The sequence below is a fragment of the Xenopus laevis genome, chromosome 4S (assembly GCF_017654675.1).
Source record: "Xenopus laevis strain J_2021 chromosome 4S, Xenopus_laevis_v10.1, whole genome shotgun sequence".
NCBI classification, from domain to species: domain Eukaryota; kingdom Metazoa; phylum Chordata; class Amphibia; order Anura; family Pipidae; genus Xenopus; species Xenopus laevis.
This window is the reverse complement of record NC_054378.1, coordinates 46,128,365-46,152,937: the sequence shown is the minus strand read 5'-3', so window position 1 is coordinate 46,152,937 and position 24,573 is coordinate 46,128,365. Positions and strand designations below refer to the sequence as shown.

The 24,573-nt window shown below is 37.5% G+C and overlaps 1 long non-coding RNA gene across 1 annotated transcript in view; it reads right to left on the bottom strand.

Moving 5' to 3' along the window:
• Window positions 1-1,053: 1,053 nt before the first annotated feature.
• LOC121393253 overlaps window positions 1,054-24,573 on the bottom strand; it is a 60,110-nt gene continuing 36,590 nt past the window's right edge. Inside the window, exons 3-4 of the long non-coding RNA XR_005960901.1 lie at window positions 7,695-7,803; window positions 1,054-1,393 (exon numbers count right to left, since the gene is read on the bottom strand). This is a non-coding gene — a long non-coding RNA (uncharacterized LOC121393253). The remainder of the gene's footprint in view (window positions 1,394-7,694; window positions 7,804-24,573) is intronic.

The following is a 24,573-nucleotide window of genomic DNA, read 5'->3' as shown; positions in this document are numbered from 1 at the left end:
GCGACTCACTGACCATCAAGAACCAGGAAGTGCTGTCATTGTAAACTGGAAGTGACATCATCAGAAGTAGGCGTGATCAGAAAAAAGGAGTAAAAATCGCTATTGAGAAGACCTGTGGGCTGAACCACTACCCGCTGTCAGGATCAGCCGGGACTCGAACTCTGGTTTACTCTGTCCAGAACTCTTGCACTTACTGTGTGAGCCACTGGAGGCTCTTGAGGATGCTCCTGACCTTGTCATTGTTGTTCCTGAATCTGCCTGTTTCCAGTATATTTACTCCCTGTTCTCCACCCATCTTGTTTCCCTCATGTGTTTCCTATTCCCCATCTTCTGCCCTTTATAAACCACGATTTGAGCTTTGCTCAGGGCTGAGTCGTTGAATGTATTTTGTTGTTCCTGGATGATCTGCCAACCTTGTTTCCTGAAGACCTTGATTCCTGTTAACCTTGATTCCTGTACCTTGATTCCTGTAAACCCTGATTCCTGTGTGAGTACCTCAAAGTTCCCGTGTTCCCCAATTTCTCATTATCCTGTGGATTCCCTGATACTGACCTTGGCCTGTCCCCGACTATCGCTTTGCCTGTTCCTGCCTTTGATTCTGTTACTGATTGCCATTGTCTGTGCTTCCAGTTATCAATGGCTTTTCCCAGTGGAGTGGCTAACTGCAGTTACAGCGGCTCCTCGCTGTACCCCTTACACCCGCAGAACCGCAGACCCACGTCTATACCCGCACCTTCTACCCGCAACCTGCAGGGTACCGCAGGTTTTTGCGGGTAACCCGCGAGTACCCGACCCGCTGCAGGACTCTAGCTTAAATACCCACTACTCAGTCCATTCCATGTTCTTTGGTAAGGAATACGTCATTGTGCACAACACCCATATACTGTATTATATATCAACCATTCTCTAGAATTCTCAGTATTGCTCAAAGTTCAAATAACTACTTTGCCTTTTCCACAGCCTGAAAGATAACCATGATAGCCTGGGGAAACCACAGGGGCTGTGGCCGCAGAAACTTTCGTACAAAGTAGGGATAAAAGAATAACATTTGAATTCTAAATGTCAAAATTTTTTCGCTCATCTTTATTCCCTCCAACAGAGAAACTACAGTGCTGTTTCTATTCTTGAAAATGAGCAAACATGAATTTCTTTTTCTTAACAGATGGAGAAAGGTCAGGCTACCGTTCATTTTTTGCTGCACAAATCTATATTTCTGTGTAATGGCACAATGATCTCAAACATCTCTGTGGAAGGGTGGATGGTCCTGCTCTGGCTGGATTCCATTCTCTTGTTGGAGCCTTTCAGCAGGGGGATGCTTCCAAGCACTCCAAAAAAAGATTTTTTTTCATGACGTAAATGTAGCAGTGACTCTTCCTCGAGCTATGTATGCTTCCTGCCAGAAAGTGGGAGAGAAAGAGAGTGACTTTGCTTGGTGTGTGTATGTATATATGTTTATATATATATATATATATATATATATATATATATATATATATATATATATATATATATATATATATATATATATATATATATACTGAGTACATTTATTGAACCCTTTGTCATGCCATTTTAACATTTGTGTTCCACATGGCTAGTTAGTGAGTTTAGACTCTGAGAAAGGGATCTGTTTTCACATGGAAATGATGGACATTAACTGACTTATTTTCTTTGCTTCTAAAAAGACTGGGAAAGGGAAGGATTTTCTAAATAAAATATACATGCTCTGCATTTTTGAGAAAACACTTTGAAACATATATCTGAGCAAAAACCTTTCAAACCTGTGGCAGGGAAGCACAAAATGCTTAGAAGATTTCAAAATGAACAGATTACCAAAAAATTCCTTTATAACCAGCTCCTAGCATGGTGAATATTCTGATTCTCTGCAGAACCATTTAAGTTCTAGAGGGATGCAAGCAAAATGGAGATAATTCCCTACATAAATTTAAATCAGTGGGTGTAATCCATCAAATTAATCTTATAAGCAATAGGGACAAACTTAACACATTCACTCAAGATCATTCATTTACACCAGTGTTTCTTAACTTTCTTTTCTACTGAGCCTAATTAAGTTGCAGAATCAGCTCTGTGGTCTAAAACCTCCAGTTACACTATGTGCCTTGTTCTTATTACTATGTTGCATTGCAGGAAGGCATTTTACATTCTGTTGAGTTGTTTTCAGATTGTAAACCATAAACAAAGATTTTTTTCAGTTGCTTTCCATCTTTTATTTTTTACCGTTTTCCCAAAATTTGAGTTTAAAGTTTAATTTTCCTGTCTCTAGTGTCTCAGTCTGGCAGCTCAGTGATCCAGGAGCAGAGTCTAAACTGTTACAATTTTCTACATTTAGTTCTACTATTAGTTGATACATTTCTCAGCAGTATCAGTGGCACATTAGTAACTATTGTATCAATTCTAACAGCTGCCTTTAATGAAGCTCATAGATTCTGCTCAGCAGGGACAAAGATAACAAATGTATCAACTAAATGTATCAATTTAGAACAGTTAAAGAGTCGGCGACCCCCTACCCCCCAGAGCTGCTTTTAAAAGGTGAAAAATGAAAATTTACACTTTAGTTGAAGTTGAAACTTTGGGCGACTTTGAAAAATAAATCGCCGCATGTGATTAGCGCTGGCCTTTTTTTTTCATTTTAGCCGGCGCAGAGTGAGGAAAGCGTTTGGGGAGATTGGTCGCTACAAAAACGAGGCGATTAGTCGCCGGGCGACCAAATCTCCCCAAAACGCCCAGTGTGGCCTGACCCTTAATATTAGAAAAACAGGCATAAATAGAAAATAGAAAGTCATTGGAAAAAGTGTTTATTTCGGGTGATCTATCTGAAAACAACTAAACTGAAAAAGGTGTTTGAAGGTGAACAACCCCTTTAAGACAGAAAGGCCCATTTACACTATAATTATACACAAAATTGACACTATTTACAAAGAAGCTTGTGTCCATACACACCCCTGCCAAAACAGCTACGGTTAATATCAGCATAGCGAGTACGAGTTGCAGTGAAGGGTACTTAGCAAGTGCCGCTCAAGTCACTGGAATTCTGGGTAATAAAAATGCTACATTGTGGGTAATAAACATGTCTATTTACATCCAAATAACGCAATTTGCACAGTGCACTGCATTCGAAAAGAAATAACCTTTTACTTGATGTTAATTAAAGTATCATAAATCTATGTTTTTGACAAAATAATTATTTTTTTCTGCATTCTTTTTAGGGCTTTTTTTACATTATGGAAAAAAAAACCTTATATGAAGAAATGTCTTTACTGCATCCCTGCATGCACACACACATAACAGTCCTCACTGCAGGCTGATGTATTCACCTGTGCTGGGGGCACCTCCTAGTGATCCCTTCTCCTTTAAGAGTAAATTTACACAGTTTGTTATTTATGCTTACTTGCCAGTTCTTGGCTGTCTGAGGCCTCCTCACTAGTGATGAGCAAATCTGTCCGGTTTTGCTTCACCGAACATTTGGCAACACACATTTTGCAAAAAACATTTTTGCATTGAAGTAAATGGACATCAAATTTTTTTTACGTGCTACAATTTCTTTCTTACTCCAAATGCTTTAAAGTCGATGGGCAGTTTTCTTGCGGCGACTTTTTTGTCTCAGCGCTTTTTTTCTCCACATGCATTAAAGTCAAAGGGCGTTTTTCCCTCATGGCAACTTTTTTGTTTTGGCAACAATTTTGTCTTGGTGACTTATTTGTCACAGCAGAAGAGAAAAACAGGAGGTAAGAGATTTCAGCAGTTGAATTTATTACAGGGAGAGAAGGAACAGCCCAATTAGAAGGGAATTACTATAGTAAAGGCAAGACATAGCATGGATTAGAGTTGTGTTCTCTTCTGTCCTTTGCAGTAGCACAAGTGATTTAAATCCAATGTATCCAAAGGTTAACTGTCTAGCAGAGTTAGCAGCAAGAAAGCATGTGAATTTATTTATTTTAATCTCTGTTAACAGAACCTAAACATGACTCCCATGCTCGATTTCTGGCTTTCCAGTGTATGAGCAGTTGCTGTGGACTGGCTCCAACTGCGTATGCACCAAATATCGTTGGCGGCCCCTTTTCCGAAGAAAACTGGAGATGCAAAAGATGGTGCCCTGGAGCTCTGCTTCACTACTCTACATAAAGAAGTGGGATTGACATTTGGGGACACTTTTTGCACTAATGCACTATGCAGGGAGGGAGCAGACTGGGGTGGGTAGTGGATGGAGCTTTTGGGGGTTTAGTTTTCCTTTAAAAGAACAGTAACACTAAAGCAAAAATGAATGACCAGAGGATGGAGTGACCAGTGCCTGGCTAAACCAGCCGTGTGCCCTAGACAACCTAGCAGGCTACGTGTCCTCCCTCATGTGCATGCACGCACCAGCCATCACAAATGGTAAAGGAAGAGCTGCCGGAGGTGGGGGACAAAAGTCCCTGAACTAGGGGAAGCCAGCAAAAGAGGTTTGTGCCTGGAGCCCCTTCACATTTGCACCCTAGGCATGTGCTTTTTCTCAATTTAGGGATCGGGAGTCCATATAACTATTCAACCTGGCCGAAGGGACCTGCCCCAGTTCCAAAGGCAATAGGCGCGCCTATGACTAAGCGCCGGAGGGTGCAAAACGCGTAAGGTGGGATATGTGGGGTAGTATGAACGGAATACTTTTTTAAATGTGATTATCAATAAATTATTTTTGTTTTTACTCTAAGAGGCCTTGGGACATATATCTTTTTTGATATAAACCTTTTTGCCATGTGCTTTTTCTGCCTAACCTTAGTTCCAGCCCTGGGAGTGACCAATTTATATATTTTGTATTGTAAAAGGTAGCTGTGTTATGTATCTTTACTTTATTACTATTTTCACTCCAATAACCTAAAAGATTCCATTTTATTTTCTGTTATCCAGAATGCTTGGAACCTGAGGTTTTCTGGATAATGGATCTTTCCGTAATTTAGATTTATACTTTAAGACTACTAAAAAATCATGTAAACAGTAAATAAACCCAATAGGCTGGTTTTGCTTCCAGTAAGTATTAATTATATCTTAGTTTGGATCAAGTACAAGGTACTGTTTTATTACTACGGAGAAAAAGGAAACCGTTTTTAAACATTTGGATTATTTGGATAAAATAAAGACTATGGGCCTTTCTGTAATTTGGAGCTTTCTGGATATCGGGTTTGCAGATAAGGAATCCCATAAAAATTCCATGAAATCTTCAGGAATCCTTACAGTACAGCAGTCTCATTTGGGAAAAGTAAGTGAATTTAAACAGGAATTGAATACTAGGAATCCAGCAACACTTGACAAGTCTAGCCCATGATTATACAGTGCCCACATTTAGGGCATGTTCATGATACATTAGCCATTCTGTGGTGACTTAATAGATGAGCTACAGTATATTGGACTAGGTGGTCACTGAAGGAAACAGTAGATGTGGAAAAAAATCCAAAGACGATGATCTCATTTTACTCTATCCCCTGTTTGTCAGATTTCTATATAACATTTACAGCAGCTTTTTCAATTCTGTGGCCAGGAGAAATGTAATCTTAATATCAACATCTCAGTTCTAGTGGGAACTAGGTATGAAAGGCATATTTATATCTGTAAGCAGTGGAAGAACAATGTATACAGGTTGTAGGAGCAACTCATAACAGAACTTTGGGCTTAACATGGTGCACCATTACATACCAATCCTCATGTGTAATAGAAGGTTTAAAGTTTGTCCAGGTGCAGTAACCCATAGAAACCAACGAGACAATTGCTTTTAAACAGTTAAGCAGTGCATACTACCTGTTGAGGAGATGCTATATTTGATAAGAACAGGAGCAAACTTTGTTTCTTATACTGCATAACTGCAATTTTGGACACAGTTCGCCATGTTTCTACCCGTAATGCAGGATTTTTTTCCCACGTGTGCATGGATGTGCTCACACTGCAATTGTTCGAAGTATCAAAATGCACATTTCATCAGGTGGTTGTACTTCTATACCAATTTTAAGTAAGGGTGCAAGCAAATAGCACAAAGTTTAAAGAAACAATGAGGACATCATTCTCCTCCTAGCTATTTTTTATGCAACACTATCTTAATTTCCCCTGGTACAACTACATATGAGACCATACTGTAGATTACATTTAGACTTCCTAAACTCAGGTACAGCCCCGTGATTATATTAGGGAATGTGAAAATAATAGTATAAAAATTATCTTTTCACTCATTTTCAATCATAACACAGCACTTATGAGCAAAAAGGCAGAATGGGAGGATATGTAACAGTATCTGTAAAGAAAGTAGGGATACACCTAATCCAGGATTCGGTTCGGGATTCGGCCAGGATTCTGCCTTTTTCAGCAGGATTCAGGGGGATCCTTCTGCCCGGCCAAACCGAATCCAAATCCTAATTTGCATATACAAATTAGGGTCAGGGAGATATTAGGGTCAGGGAGATAGAACCATGTACTCGTGTTTCTGTCATGGGAATGCATACCCCACAATAAATAAATAACTTTGCTAGCTATTTTGTGCTTCTAGAGCAGTGATTCCCAACCAGTGGCTTAAAGGAAAACTATACCCCCAAAATGAACACTTAAGCAACAGATAGTTCATATCATATTAAGTGGCATATTAAAGAATCTCACCAAACTGGAATATATATTTACATAAATATTGCCCTTTTACATCTCTTGCCTTAAACCACCATTTCATGACTCTATCTGTGCTGCCTCAGAGATCACCTGACCAGAAATACTACAACTCTAACTGTAACAGGAAGAAGTGAGGAAGCAAAAGACACAACTCTGTTAATTGGCTCATGTGACCTAACATGTATAGTTTGTTGGTATGTTTGTGAGTACAGTGAATTCTACGATCCCAGGGGGCTGCCCTTATTTTTTAAAATGGCAATTTTCTATTTATGATTACCCAATGACACATACTACTAGAAAAATATATTATTATGAAAATGGTTTACTTACATGAAGCAGGGTTTTATGCAATATCTTTTTATAGAGACCTACATTGTTTGGGGGGTATAGTTTTCCTTTAAGAGCAACATGTGTTTTCACCAACCCCATGGATTTTGCTCAAAGTAGCTTCAAAGCAGGTCCTTAGTTTTGAAATCTTGGTTTAGAGGCAACAGGTAAACTGCCAAACAGAGTCTCATGTTGATTGACAGTCCACATAGGGGCTACCAAATAGCCAATCGCTACCTTTGTTTAGCTTGAATTATTTCATGGTTTGTATTGCTCCCCAAGTCTTTTTACATTTGAATGTGGCTCATGGGTAAAACAGGTTGGGAATACCAGTTCTAGAGCAGCTCAATGTGTGCCCTGCACTGAGCTCCCCATGCTGAAGTAACAGTCTGCCTACTTAGTGGAGAGAGGGTTGTTTTCTCTGGAAAAAAGGCGCTTGTGATGGGACATGATCACACTTTACAAGTACATTAGAGGACATTATAGACAAATAGCAGGGGACCTTTTTACCCATAAAGAGAATCACCGCATCAGAGGCCACCCTGTGGCTTGGATGATTTCGTAGACAAGCATAATATCAAATGCTATTGTGACTCTAAAAACTACAAGATATTTATGTGAGTGTATAGAGGTGTTAGTGTCACTGTGTGTATGTATGAAGACCAATTGCAAATTGTCTCATGCTTTCACTCTGCATATCATAAAGTTAATTTTAAGAGGAACAATACCTTTCAACAATTCGATGAACCATCCTTCAGCTTGATGTGTAACTGGTCACTAGATTCACTGCAAACTATATTAATTTTCAATGTGTCCTGTTAAGTGTCCTCTGGTTGCCTAGAAAATATTCACAGGAAAAATAAATATACATTTTCCAACCATCAGCCTCTGTTTCAGGCGTAGCTTTTAAGTGTGAAAATGTGTAGATTTACTTTTCACCTCCCTTTCTTGGGAAACATCCCTAAGAAACTGCTGAATACTCATATTTAGTAATGACGTATGCTACGCTGGTTCTGTTTATTGGGCTTGAGCATACATATACCTGACATTTTTGATGCCATGAACATCTCAATGGAGCTCATGATTGTTTGCAAATCTCCATACTCCATCACAGAGTGCTTATTATGTTTCTAGTTGACTTAGGAGAAAGACAAACAAAAACAATTGAATCAGTCCCTGTATTCACACATAGCCGTATATAATAATACCTCTAGCTTTGTATTTGCTAAAAAAAAAAAAAAAGCTCACAAGTTCTTGAAAATATTCATAATCAAAGTACATTTCCCAGAGTGTTTTTTTTTTTTTCCTTTTAGTTATGGGCCTATAATAAATATATAATGACAATATGGTCCAAATTATACATATATATGTATTCAAGCTGGAAAAGAAATATTTAAAAAAGACTTTTCCAAGCATCTGAAATTCGGTCATCTCATTTTTTTGGATGTAAGATTGTTTTTATTGATCTCCATCCAAATCAGCTCTGCTCTGTGCTTTGATCATAGTTATAGAACAGCAGGATGCTAAAAACAGGCTTATTTCTATTTTTGCTGCCTTATTACATTAGGAAAAGCACAAGGAATGTCTCTAGGAAAGAGTTTACTCACTAAAAGAAGTTGCCAAAATCAACTCAGAAACACATTATCCCATGTGCCACTGTAACAGCTTGGAGAGCTAATCAGGAAGAACGAAACATGATCCCTCGATATCGCACAACAGGAATTTACCCTGATACTGAGGGAGTTGGAAGTAAATCATCCCAGTTGATTCTAAAATCAGTAGCTGTTAATATTATTATGTTTCAGTTATGCAAATCGTTTCTATAACAGCCCAGGAAAACAAATAATAAACTAGGAATAGTTTTGCTCAGCTTTTTAGCTCTGTAATAAAGGCACTGGCATTTTATATGGACGAGAAATGTGATTTAATAAATCTCTCCCTCGCTTCCATTAATCAAGCGGGATTGCTGCTGTCCGCGTTGCATAGAACCGAAATATTTGTTAAGGGGTGTCTTTTTGAGCTAATTAATTGCATGTTTCCATTCATGTATCATACCATCCTAACAGGGTGAAAAGGGCCATTTATGGAAGTGGAGCATTAGCATCAAACTTCAGACGTAAATTATTGAATGAGTGTACCCTGAGCATGTTCTTTTTTTAAAGGGCACATAAACCTTTTCTAAAATACTCAGAAATGCACTCCATTTTTTATTTTATTTACACTGTATTCAGACATCAGGAGGGTGATTATAGTCCTGTTTAAGTGCTCAGATGTACAGTGAATATGTAAAATTATCCCAGTTACTATTGCATTCATAAAGTAGGTGTACAAAGAGCTGGCAAAATTCTTACTGAAGGATAACCCTGTATTAAGTGAGCTGCTGGCTCTTGAGAGATGAGAACAAGTACAGGTATGGTAGTTGTTATCCAGAATGCTCAGGATCTCTGGTTTTCCAGATAAGGGGTCCCATTGGATCTCCATATCTTAAATCTCCCAATAAATCATAAACATGAAATAAACCCAAACGAATTGCTTTGACACCAATATGGATTAATTATATCTTAGTTGGGATTAAGTACAAGGTAATGTCTTACTATTACAGAGAAAAAGGAATTTCTTAAAAAAACGAGTCTAGGGGAGTAGACCTTCCATAATTTGGAGTTTTGCGGATAACAGTTTTGAGGCTAATGGATGCCATACCTGTATTACAGCAGAATGTTACTTTAAGAGCCCACATTGTCTACTAAACCTCAGCTCATACAGATTATTTTAGAACCTGGAAAAGTGGAATCTACAGTGCTTGGCAGTAAGATACTTGAAAACAAATGGCACATGTTCTACAATTTATGGCAGCTATATTATAGGGATGTGTATTTTCCAAGACAGCACTCCATAACTGTGCTTTAAAACAAACGAACCCCTATGTAATAAAAGGCACAAAGTTTTAAAGGGACCTGAACATTGCAGGTCTCTAGAAAAAACATATTGTATAAAACAGCCTGTATGTAAAACACTGGTTTATATAAACAAACTGTCTTCATATAACTATACTTTTTTAGTCGTATTTGCCATTAAACAATCCTAAATATAAAATTGCCATTTTAAGTACTAAGGGCATCCTGTGGCTGACACACAAACCAAGGGTACTCATACATGCTAGGTTGCATTACCAATAAATGGCCAGAGCTCTGTCTTTTGCTACCACACTTGTTTCTGATACAGTTAGGGGTATATTTATTATGCTGTGTAAAATTAAATTCACTGAAAAAAGCTGTGTAAAATGAATGGTCAATTTACCGAGGGGTGTATCATTTTACGCCATGCAAATGGCAGATTTGACACCGTTATTTTACATTGAAGAAAAATGCGTAAAAAAATTAAGCCATTTTTTACACAATGAGGGTTATTTATTAAAGTCCAAAGCGAAATTTGAGTTTGTTTTAGTGGAAAAAAAACCCTCACATTTTTTGAATTTTATTATACCCCGATGATGGAAAAAGTCAGAATCGGAAAATAAATCTCAGACCTGCCAAGGTTGTATATTAGGCAATGGGAGATGTCCCTATACTATTTGGAAGTTTCTGTGGTCTGTGCTGGAATTAGCCCGAAATGCGATTTTTCTGGGAAAAAGCCCCAAAAAATTAGGACTTTTTGGGAAAAAGCCCCAAAAAATTTAGCTATTCAGGAAAAAAAATCTGAAAAAATTATTGTACGATTTGGATTTTCACTCAATTTTCACGAGTTTTTACCTGCTTTTTATGTGCTTTTTTAATAATAAATAATATCACACGCTGTTCTCTTAATGCTCTTATTTAGCAAACAAGTGCTTTGCGCCAGAATTGTTACCATTGTTTTTATTGGTCCTTGTGTGGTGTATCCTGATTGGCCATATCTCCTATAAAACTATTTGTACAGGGCTGTGCCCATAAAACTATGAATAAGTCCCCCAATAGGCACACAAAGGGGCCGATTCATGAAGCTCGAGTGAAGGATTCGAATGAAAAAAATTCGAATTTCGAAGTATTTTTTTGGTACTTCGACCATCGAATTGGTTAAATTCGTTCGAATTCGAACGAAACGAACGAAAAATCGTTCGACTATTCGACCATTCGATAGTCGAAGTACTTCCCCTTTAAAAAAAACTTCGACCCTTTACTTCGGCAGGTAAAACCTACCGAAGTCAATGTTAGCCTATGGGGAAGGTCCCCATAGGCTTGCCTGTGATTTTTTGATCGAAGGATTTTCCTTCGATCGTTGGATTAAAATCCTTCGAATCGTTCGATTCGAAGGATTTAATCGTTCGATCGAACGAAAAATCCTTCGATCGATCGATCGCAGGATTAGCGCTAAATCCTTCGACTTCGATATTCGAAGTCGAAGGATTTCAATTCGAGGGTCGAATTTCGAAGTATTTTTAACTTCGAAATTCGACCCTTAATGAATCTGCCCCAAAGTGTTAGGCTTATCTGTATGTCCTAAATAAATGTATTTTTAATAATCACTGCTTTCTGACTGTTTGAAAAAATCACAACAAGTATTCATTTGCATTGGTTACTGCAGTAATGCAGTTAGGTAGGATTTCTTTAAATCCATGGTTGACTACCCAGAGATAGCCTTCCTAAACGATGAGAGATGCTTACAGATTATTTGTTCTGCTTTGAATTGAGCTAAAAATATTGAATACACTTCCAAGACAAACACACATGATACGATTGCATTAAAAAAAGGATAGGATGAATTAGTAGAGTACATGGCCATAGACCTAGAATCAGATAACCTCTCATATAAGCCAAAAACATCAGGGCACATTTGTTTTCTGTTTTCCTTCTTATTGGTTGGCTTTGCTCAGCTACTCAAATTGTTCACTTATTTGGTGGAAATGAGAACTGTTGTTTGTGAGGCGAATTAGATTGAACAGATACAATTACAGGCCACTATTCTAACCATCATGGAAAATCCTGCATTATATTAGCCTTTTTCTCTTTCAATTTAAGCTGCACTGCCCTATTCAACAATAAAACAGAATCGCTCGTCTAAGTAACCACATCCATGCCATCTTAATTGGTTTCATGATTTAGGCTTTTTTTCTTAATTAGAATGCAAAAAAGCATATTGTGGATATTACATTGGTTTAACTTTAATGTAATCCAATTTTCTCCATGTGGCATATTTAATCATAAAACTGCGATTTCTGATTTGATGTGATAACCCAGTACTGGTCTGACTGAAATAAGGATAGAGTTGGCTTGGTAAAGCCCGCCCTATGTCTAGCCAGATGTCACTGAAGTGCAGCCCTCAATACTGCTTCTCAAACTGTTTGGCCAGTTTTAAGCTGGCCACAGACAAACAGATTTTGTTCTTTGTATGAGCATTAGTTTCAGTGTAACGATCTACAAAGATTTAAATAAGTAGGAAAAATAACAAATCTGATGATATTCTGTCCATTAATTGACAGACAGCAGTCGTACAAAAATGGTGTCCAAGAAATAGTAGTGATAGTCACACATGAATATCGGCAGACCTGACCTGTCCAATTGACTATAATAAAGATATGAAACCCTGGTGAAAAGTTGGTTGAGACTATCTGTTTTAAATGATTGGAAAACCTTGCTGGAGGATCTCCTCCAACTGAACTGCAATTCCCACCATGCATGCAAGAAGCATAAAGTTATGTAGTTGATAGTTTGATTTCTCTTTCTGTTTCAGGGTTGGATTTGTTCTTGGTAGGTTTGAAGCATTTTAAGGGCAGCGCTCTCTTGCCTAGAGCAGGGATATCCTCTGTCAGGCTTTTAGTTCAGCAAGTGGAATATCTGCAAAATTTGCCAAAAGTATGACCCACATTACATGGAAAGCATTTAGCAGCAAAGGATCAAAAATCGTGTTCAGAAATATTTTGTTTAAGTTGGATAAATTCTTTAATTTGTATACTTTTATACTTGAAAAATATCCTTGTATATTTGTACTACTTTTCCAGTAATTTAATACCACTGGAACTCTTAGGAATATGTACTACAGGATAAGGGTGGGAACTTATTTTTCCCATACATCTGAATGAAATTATACCGATATCCCCCTCATTTGCTTTTACATGACAGGGTCCCCTCTAAAAGAATTTCAAGATTTTACAGTGATGCTTTGAAGATGTTCGAGTATTTGAGGAACACGAGTAGACCAACCAGTGCATATGTGTAATGTGATTTTCTGAGATCATTGAAAGAAACAGCAGTATATGTTTTCATTTCATTTCACTTTGAAAATTGTTCTGTCATTGCTTAACTACCCCCTTTTAAAATAATGAGCAACTATGGCCCCTACGAAGGGTCCCCGGAATGTGGCTTTAAAAGGCTGCTACAGGAATCCACTTCTAAAACAACTCTTGCACAATATAACAGTAAAATGTATCCCTGCATTTCTGTTGCCCATTGCCTTTGCCTTGTTCTTACCTTGATTCTATGACCAAGAGCATATTCTGTCCTTTCTGGGCTGTCATAGAACGTTAACTGTCTCTGCCCTGGGACTGATTAGAGTGCTGTACATATGCAAAATTAATAATACTGTAGGTGCAGGGGACTGGCTACAACAAAAAACTTAAAAAAGATGCAAGATGCAACCCTAAGGTGCAAATAAGTACCTCTTGTGAAAAAGCAATACTTGGGGGCAGATTTATCAAGGGTTGAATTTCGAGGGTTAAAAACCCTCAAAATAAAATCCTTCGAATTCAAATATCGAATTCGAAGGATTTAGCGCAAAAGCTTCGATCGAACGATCGAATAAAAACCGTTCTAATCAAACGATACAAATGATTTTAAGCGATCGATCGAAGGATTTTTATTCAATCAAAAAAAAACGTAGAAAAGTGCTGGGGAAGGTCCCCATAGGCTAACATTGCACTTCGGTAGCTTTAATCTGGCGAAGTATGAAGTTGACGTTTTTTTTAAAGAGACAGTACTTTGATTATCAAATGGTCGAATGGATGAACGATTTTTACTTTGAATCATTCGAATCATTCGATTCGATTGAATTCGATCGAATTTGACCAATTCGATTGTCGAAGTACCCAAAAAAATACTTCGAAATTCGAATATTTTTTTATTCGAACTATTCACTCGAGCTTAGTAAATCTGCCCCTAAGCCTTTGCAAACCCCAACACAGGGTGCAAGGGGCAACAAAAGAGTGTTATATGATATCAGGGACTTGTATCACCTCTACATTGGCTGGACACCCTAGGCAACACAGCCGGGGACCTCTCCCCTCCTCTTTGCACATGTGTGAACATATGCGTATATGTGTAGTGATGTCACAGGGGAGCACACGAAGGTGAGAAGTAGCAGTGGGTACAAGAAAGACCAGACTATGGGTAGGTAGAAGGATCTCTTCTCTTCTGCCTACCCCTAGTTCCGCCCCCCAGGCGGCATCTAGATATGGCTGAGTTTCAGTGCAAAAGTGGTTTGCTGATGCAGTTGTTCCATTGAGCACTAACACATGTATGTCTCTTGTAAGTTGCTGATGGCCTCATTACTTAGAGAATTGTCGGGGTTTTTTATAAACAGGAGGAGAATTATGTTTTTTTCATAATCTAGAAGTGATCCCCAACCAGTAACTCGCTAGCAACATGTTGCTCTCTAACCTCCTGGATGTTGCTCCCAGTGGCCTCAAAGCAGGAGCTTATTTTTGAATTCTGAGCTTGGAGGCAAGGTTTGGTTGTATAAAAACCAGGTGCACTGCCAAACAGAGCCTCAATGTAGGTTGACAATCCACATAGGGGCTACCAAATGGCCAATACAGCACTTATTTGGCCCCCCAAGAACATTTTTCATGCTAGTGTTGCTCCCCAACTCACAGGTTGTAAAGGTTGGGGATCCCTGATCTAGAATAACCACAATACCAGCTCTTTTGTACACTGATTAACCGAGTGCTAGCTGCAGCATAGACAATTCAGCAAGCCTATTTTTGGAAAAAGGAAACATAGTTTTATAAAAAAAAATTGGGGATGCACCGAATCCAGGATTCAGTTAGGGATCCGGCCAGGATTCTGCCTTTTTCAACAGGATTCGGATCTTTCTGCACGGCCAAACCAAATCCGAATCCTAATTTGCGTATGAAAATTAGGGGCTGGGGAGGGAAATCTCATGACTTTTTGTCACAAAACAAGGAAGTAAAAAATGTTCTCCCCTTCCCACCCATAATTAACATATGCAAATTAGGATTAGGATTTGGTTCGGTGCATCCCTAAAAAAATAGATTTTTGTTACATGGCTGCTTCAGTTTTTGGAAAATGTGTATTTCCCCTCTATTATGGCTTTCTGATTTAAAAATAAAATATAATGACATGATGCATCAGTTGGGCTCTATTGACAGGACAGTAATAACTGATGGATTAACCATGTCAATGCCTGCTGGTTATGCACTTCCTTTGAGCTAAGAACCAGACAATGATGTGAAATTTTGTGCTTTTCGGTGAATTTCTTTGTAGAAAATTATATTAAAATCGTATATTGCTTTTGTAAAAATACATATTTTTCAAAATAAAGAAATATATAAGAACACAATTTTTTATAAGTTCAAAAGTACCATTGGTTTCAAAAGCCCTGTTTCTTACTTGTGCGCCAATTCCTAATTTAGTATATTTTTATGGACTAGTATAAATAAAAAACCCACAGCAGTGCACCACCAAATATTCAATTAAACAAGCCAGATATCAGCATACTTTAGACAGCATTGCCAAAATCCCACTAAGAGAAGTTGACCCCAGGAAATCTATATTTTTGGAAACAAACATTTTGAAGAATTCAAAATTGTTCAGTAAAGGTATGGGGTCTGTTATCCAGAATGCTTGGGACCTGGAGTCTTCAGGGTAAGGGATCTTTCCGTAGTTTGTCTCTTCATACATCCAGTCTACCAGAAAGCCATGTAAACATTAAATAAAGCCAATAGACTGATTTTGCTTCCAATTAGGATTAATTATATCTAAGTTTGGATCAAGTACAAGAGTACTGTTTTATTATTACAGAGAAAAAGGAAATCATTTTTAAAAATTTGGATTATTTGGATAAAATTAAGTCTATGGGAGATGGCATTTACGTAATTCAGACCTTTCTGGATAACGGGTTTCCAGATAACAAATCCCATACCTGCAATTTCTTTTTTGTTTTTAAGTAGGAAAAACTGATACATTTCTTTGTGCAATTTTGAAGCAAATAAATCTCAAATAAATGTTAAATTGTTTACCTGTTTTCGTGTATCACATGATGACGCTGATCTACAAAATCAATCATTTTGAGTTTTATCACAAGCCAATATGACCCCAAAATGGCATGATAACAATGTGCACGTGGGGCTGGTGTTAAAGGAAAACTATACCCCCAAAATGAATACTTAAGCAACAGATCACCTGACCAGAAATACTAACTGTAACAGGAAGAAGTGAGGAAGCAAAAGGCAGAACTCTGTCTGTTAATTGGCTCATGTGACCTTACATGTGGTTTGTATGTGTGCACAGTGAATCTTACGATCTCAGGGGGCGGCCCTTATTTTTTAAAATGGCAATTTTCTATTTATGATTACCCAATGGCACATACTACTAAAAAAAGTATATTTACATGAAGCAGGGTTTTACACATGAGCTGTTTTACTCAGTATCTTTTAATAGAGACCTACATTGTTTGGGGGGTATAGTTTTCCTTTAAATGTATTTACTTCTCATAATCACCAGATTTTCAGATGACCATGGAAAGCCAATTTCCCGCCTGCTTATTTTGCTACCCAAAACACCGGAATGCAAAGGAAGTAGGCAGGAAATGGAGACTTTGCACTTCCTTGTAAGCCAAAGACCCCAAACATCTGCCAATAGAGGGTCACAGCCAACTAATTAAGTGTGGATCAGACTTTGATCTGTCATTTAAATATGAGGCACACAAAGTAAACAATGATCAACCGATTCTTATATACAGTATATCTGTGAATGCGAATGGCTTTTTATCATTAAACAAGTTATATTGCAAATTCCTTTTTTTCTTTTAAGAGAATACTAAGGGAAATTATCATTTTGAATATGATAACATATGTAACAGCACTTTTGCAAAATAAAATCTTATTTATTTCATATGCAATGTGTGTGTCTTTGTGTCAGGTTGCCTTTTTATGATTTGAATTATTTTTCATGGTATTACAGCAAATACTAAGGAATACAATCCATCTTTTATCCCATTTTATTTTTAAAACTGACTAAACATATTTAGAATCTGTGTAACTGCTGGGTGTTAGCGGTAGACACAAGCTGTGGCATTCGCTTGGGTATAAATCTATTTCTTGAACATTGCCAGTTAAATGCCAGGAGATTGGCCAAGTCAGCATTTCACGGTCTCACCTCCTGATATCTGATGTAAAATAATCCTTTTACTGAAGTATACAATATCATTCAGCTCATTTATAAGAATAACCCATAATTTTATGACACTGAACCCTGGCCTTGACAACAAAAGATGGATGCAAATTATTTTAGACCACCAAGAAGTTCCGCAGGGTATTGGGAAATGCAAATGCTAAGACTATAGCATGATAAGTATAATGGTAGAGGTGTGACCTTGCCCAAGAGTCCACAGAAAGCAAGGTCAAAGGTGGCACACTCTGTGGTGGACCAAAGGTGACAGATGGATTTCTGTAACAGTTAATGATAGGTGGCAAAGCCAGGTTCAGGTGCTGGCAGAAAAATACCAGTTGTGAAATCATTATTAGTGCCATGCAAGGTAAGAAAGGAGCCTTTGCCATATGATTATTTATTATGTTTAGTATATACAATATGTTGCATACAAATGGGAATACAATGGGGATATTTCATGTATAATATTAATTTTCATAAAGGATACTCCCCTGTACTAATGATGGTCCTATACTTTCATTTAACCTACTTTTATCTAGTCTAAAATTGGTACATGCTCCAATGGTTAACACAGACTTTAATCTTAGGGCACGTTTATAAAATACAAACTGAATTGAAGGTCATCCCAAAAGGTTAAGTTGACTCCTAAAGACTTCTAACCATATGTTTACAATTAGGGGCAAATTCATCAAGGGTCGAATATCGAGGGTTAATTAACCCTCGATATTCGACTGGGGAATGAAAATCCTTCGACTTCGAATATCGAACTCGAAGGATTTTGCGCAAATACTTTGATCGAACGATCGAAGGAATAATCGTTCGATCGAACAATTAAATCCTTCGAATCCAACGATTCGAAGGATTTTAATTCAACGATCGAAGGATTATCCTTCGACCAAAAAAACTTAGGCAAGCCTATGGGGACCTTCCCCATAGGCTAACTTTGGGTTCGGTAGCTTTTAGGTGGCGAACTAGGGGGTCGAAGTTTTTTCTTAAAGAGACAGTACTTCGACTATCGAATGGTCGAACGATTTTTAGTTCGAATCCTTCGATCCGAAGTCGAAGTCGTAGTCGAAGGTTGGAGTAGCCCATTCGATGGTCGAAGTAGCCAAAAAAACACAAGTTTTTTTTCTTCTATTCCTTCACTTGAAGTTAATGAATTGGCCCCCAACTGTCCATTTTTCACTATTTATTATATTTTATAATATTTGTATATAAACCCACGAAAGGATTTAAGTGGTGATAGAAAAATCAATTGATAAAAATAGGTCAAAATTTTATTTTTGACCTTGAATATTATTAAATTGATTGTATTAAATTATACACATAAACTCATTTGATAGATTGAAACAAATAAATTAATATACTGTACAGGTATAGGATCCCTTATCCGGAAACCCGATATCCAGAAAGCTCCGAATTATGGAATGGCTGTCTCCCATTTATCCAAATAATCCAAATTTTTAAAAATGATTTCCTTTTTCTCTGTTATAATACAACAGCACCTTGTACTTGATCCCAACTAAGATATAATTAATCCTTATTGGAAGCAAAACCAGCCTATTGGGTTTATTTAATGTTTATTTAATGTTTCAATGAATTTCTAGTAGACTTAAGGCATGAAGACCCAAATTATGGAAAGATCCGTTATCCAGAAAACCCCAGGTCCCAAGCATTCTGGATAACAGGTCCCATACCTGTACATAGTAATCGATGAATTCATTTAAAATATCATTTTATTTCCCAACAAGAGAGAGCGGTTAAGGTAAAACAATGATGCTGTATAAGGCTTAGAGTATTGACAATTGTAGCATGAAATAATGTGGAGCACGATGATAAGTACTAGCGAAAAGGTGGGAGGGATGCCATGGACAAAGGAGCGTGTCAACGGGCAGGGCCAGATTTACATTTACATTTAAAAAATGATCATATCTCCTGCACATCCCCAATGTTTCTGAACCAAAGTGGGTGTGGGTGGGCAGCATGCCGCCCCCTAAAATCCTGCTGCCCTAGGCCTGGGCCTTGGTGACCTTTCCACAAATCCGGGCCTGTCAACGGGATAAGAAAAGAGCAGATGCGTCTCCATGACAATGATCTCCCTTATGAGAAGCGCGACATATGCACTATTGCCATTGAAGCCTCCGAGAAAGTCGGGTCACAGATTAAATGTGCAGGCGGAACAAGAAGCGATCACCCGACATCATCACCAGGAACCCAGGAAATGGAACACGTGCCGGATAGTCACTCTCAAATCAATAGTTAATGTGCCTGGGTGCAGGATCAACACTTCAATCAACTTACATTCCAGAAAGATCAGCACTCACAGGTCTTAGTCATATTAATAAAAAGTTTTATTTGTAGAGCTACAAGCTATTAGCTCTACAAATAAAACTTTTTGTTAATATGACTAAGACCTGTGAGTGCTGATCTTTGTGGAACACACACACACACACACACACATATATATATATATATATATATATATATATACATACATACATATACATATGTACATATACATATATACATATATATATATATATATAGTCCAAATTCTGGTGCACACAAAACAAGCGCAGCTGCCTAGGTGCTGGTTATAATAAAACAATAAAAGAGCAAAAAAAACGCACTCACAGGACTTTTTGAAGGTGCAAAATCAAAAATGATGTTTATTTCAACGTTTCGGCTATTCACTTAAGCCGTCATCAGGCTATATATATATATATATATAAATTAGTTTTAATGCATACACTTTACACTTTATGCTTATGTTTTGGTAATTGCCATATAATTAGCTTAATTCCTAAGGACAAGAGTCTTTGATAAATAAATACTTTGGGATTAGGCTTTAAGAATGTTTGGACTATCTGAAGGGCATAAGCCACAATAACAATCAATTCTAGATGTCCAGCATATTGTCAGGCCTAAATGAGTATCCTAAAATAGCAGTATAAAGTTTGTTATTGCAGTCAATGCAGCAGACTTGATGGGTTGTAGGGAATCAATGAGAGAGATAAATATAATAGGGTTAGCTGTGGTCTAAAAGTCTTCCAATGAAGAACCAGCCTGTGCACTTAGACAAGGTCATACAACTTTGCTGTCTTTGGGCTTTCAGGCATCTTTTCAATGGTTTGCTTGACAAAAAAGGGCTCATGGAATCCATCACCTTAGTTAAAATGGGATGATGCTAAAGATCAGATTAGTGGATAAGACCACCAAAGTAGAAATCATAGGAGCAGGAAGCCCTCCCAAGTCCATTGCTTAAAGGACAAAGTTTATTATTGTTATCATCATATATTTATCAAGTGTCAACCTGTTTTTGGGGAGTAGGGAGTTGGGGACGCGATGACAAGAAATATGATGATGAACAGATTTTTATATATTATCTGAAGTTCATTCACAGTGTAGCTAGGGAATTTTTTTTCCCTTACACATAGTTGGGTGGCATCCCCACACTTTTATTACCATCATTTTTCTCTTCATAAATCATGACAACAAATAGGCACTGTCTGCTCCTGGTACTGTTACCAATGAGTTAGCCTGAACTGAGACTAAATTGCTAAGACCTACACATTTGTGCTACCTTGGGCAACTAAAATTGTCAATACAGCTCATTCAATTTCATGCCCGAAAATTGGAAATTTAAAATAAATGACAGCCCTTGTTAGACTAGTAGGAAGGGGACTAAATGATTCTAGCCTTGCCATTAATCACACTTGATATGCAACGTACTTTTTCAGAGGACATTTGTGGAATGCTGGAGAAAATCTAAAAATGCTGAAGAACTTTGGTATAGTTAGGACTGAATTGAGAGCAGAAATGATCAGTCATAAAGATCTGCTATTACTTAGGTAGTAAGAATGGATATATGCAGATCAAATTATGTTGAAAGAAATGATGCAAGTCACACCCCTGACAAAGTCAATTTATCTAGTTACTAAAGGACTAGGAAGGGTTAGTAACTGTGGCTTCTGGAAATCGAGATGACGGCTCAAATCCCCATTTATAATTTAGCACAACAGTAGTATATTTAATTTGAACACACAACCTGTAAGGGTGCTGACACATGGGGAGATTTGTCATCCATAAATCTCCCCAATTTATTTTCCACATCAAAAGCTGCATTTCATAAGAAAAACTGTCCTTTATTGGTTGTTGAATATAAGGTTATACTGTGTGTTATAGGTCACTCCCTCGTAGCCAGCAATGTGGTTGTACATAAAGGGAAATACATGATCTTAGAATATTTACTATGTGTACCCAGTTTATAAGGGTGTTTTCTTGGTCATTTAACCCGAAGTAAGACTGCTGGCAGCCACCCAAGCATGGTTCCAAGATCAGGGAACATGGATTTATCTTGGAAAAAAAAAATGCAGTGTCCTTACCCAGACACCTTGATAGACACACTTCTAACAGTATTAAACATGGGTCTTCAGAGACCAGCTCATACTTGTCAACACCTAATTTTTAGCATTCAGCACTTTGTGAGATTTAACATACCATCACCTAACACCTCTCACATCACAGTGGTTGCTGAAAGTGTTGAGCAGTAAGCAAGCAAGAAAACAGTCAGATCTTTTGTAACTTACAGTAATGCAATCCTCCCAAAAGTGGAATATTTATGACAGCACATACTCATTCAGAGGGTCATGAAAACCCTGGCTGCCATTTTATTCTTTGATCTTTCTCGGATAGTGTAGGGTTTAGCAAGCTGAGGAATATCATTTATTCATGGCATCACATCCTATTTAGATTTAATTTCTTTTCCTTTTTCATTACATTATAGAATGCCACCTAGAATGAGCTCTAGAATGACCTGCAAATCAGTGAAGCATGCCACACACAATGCACGATGATATCTTCACTTCATTTGCTTCTGCTCTGTTCTTAATTAACAAAAATTAATAAAGCTTTTTGTACCCTAATGGCTTGTATTCAGAGCCTCTGTCAGCAAATTCAGCCAGGCTTGGTGTGTGTGTGTGTAGATGCATTCACAGTTACAAATACACTGAACGTTTGAAAAAGTACTGAATTTCAAGATAGTAGAAAAGGATGAGTAGAAGAACACATAAAGGGGCAGATTTACATAGGGTCGAATAATTAACCCTCGATATTCGACTGCCGAATGTAAATCCTTCGACTTCGAATATCAATCGATATCAATCAAGCGATCCAATGAAAAATCGCTCGATTGAACTATTAAATCCTTCGAATCGTTAGTTTTGAAGAATATTAATCCATCAATTTTTCTTCAACCTAAAAATTGATAGAAATTAATTGATAGAAAGCCTATGGGGACCTTCCCCATAGGCTAACATGGCAATTCAGTAGGTTTTAGGTGGTGAAGTAGGGGGTCGAAGTTTTTTTAAAGAGACAGTACTTCGACTATCGAATGGTTGAATAGTCGAACAATTTTTAGTTCGAATCGTTCGATTCGAAGTCGAAGTCATAGTCGAAGGTCAAAGTAGCCAATTCGATGGTCGAAGTAGCCAAAAAAACTTCGAAATTCAACGGTTTTTTTCTTCTATTCCTTCACTCGAGCTAAGTAAATGGGCCCCAAATACTTACAAATCTTCAACTTGTATTGAAAATTATTAAAACTTTTTTCTATAATACATTTTGGCATATATATATATATATATATATATATATATATATATATCCATTCTGCAAATATTGACAGCACTCCAGGGATATTCACAATGCAGCGATAATCACTAACAAACGGTTATTATCCCTGACGAAGGTTCCAGTAAGGAGCCGAAATGCTGGATCTTCAATAAACCTTCACCTGCTTGTGATTATCGCTGTGTTGTGAATATCCTTGGAGTGCTGTCAATATTTGCAGAATGGATTTATATGTTTTGGACTAGCACCCAGGTTTTTTGTTTTCTCTTATGGTTGTGCACTCCACTCCCTGTGTGTGTGTGTGTGTGTATATATATATATATAATGGACAAAATTGTGTCGGCCAGCCATTAACAAGAAGCCCACAAGAAGACCAAAGGTCACACTAACATAAACATTTTCTGGTCTACAACCCATAGCAACCACCAATTGGTTTGTTTTTAAACATCAGACCAGTAAATGCTTACTGCTGGAAAAATTGTGACATGAGTCCAATATAGGAAAAGTACCCAGTTTTTTAAATAGCATTACTCTAGCAGCCTTATATTGTCTCAGATGCTATGAAACCCTTCGAAATCTGAGTCTATAACTGATTTAGAGAGACAAGCCCACAACTTTACAGCTTTTAATGTAACTCACTTCCATTAGGGGTAATGCTTCCATTTATCGTGCGGTAGCAAATGTAGCAAATTTATGTGACAAAAAGGTGATGCACAAAACAAAGTAAACATCAACCATGCCCCCTATAAGAAGAATGGTATGGTTATGTTAACTTTAATTTTGCGTATTCATTTTTTAATTACCCTCGCCGCTCTTTTTATATTTTGGGACATCTGCTTCTCAACTTCTGATCAGATTTTACAACACTGTACAGACTGGAGCCAACCTCACACTCCCCAAAGGATAGCATGCATTATATTTAGTAATATAGGATAAGCAGAGATAAAAATGGAACCTGAGCTGGTGCAACTGCATTGAATAGATTGTGAGAGCAGTTGATCATCTCTTTAAAAAAAAAGGAAAACGTAACCTGAGCTTGTGCAATCACTTTAAATAAATTGCAAGAGTAATTCTTATATTGCGTCTCATGGGATCATTTAATCAAACACTAACTATCATGGTCTCTAGCTGAAACGTTCATATACCAGCTCATTAGTCAAGCACCAGTAAATGGCACTATTTTCAAATAGTTAAGGCGAACAGCAAGCACAAATATGGGCAGCAGCAATGTACACACAGCTGCTTTATTGAATCATCCTGTCAATGGATTTCGTATATTAGTCCCACGAGGGCACTTTCATCCCTTGTACTTGTCAGTGGTCTTATACAACTGCTGTTTTAAGACACTCAAATCCTTTAATTGGCACACAGTAAACAAAAGCAGCACATTGTTTAAAAGGGTAACGTGATGCCAAAATAATAATAGCTATAATTATTTTCTAAATAGTCCTATCTTTTTAATTTGATTTTGCATAAATATGGGGTTATTGCAAATGTTTTGCACCAAATATATTTCCACAAAGACGTGTTTGAAGACATGTTAAAGTGCTGGACCAACACAGAAATGACCTGTAGTTTTTTGAGTGATAATATAAATCTG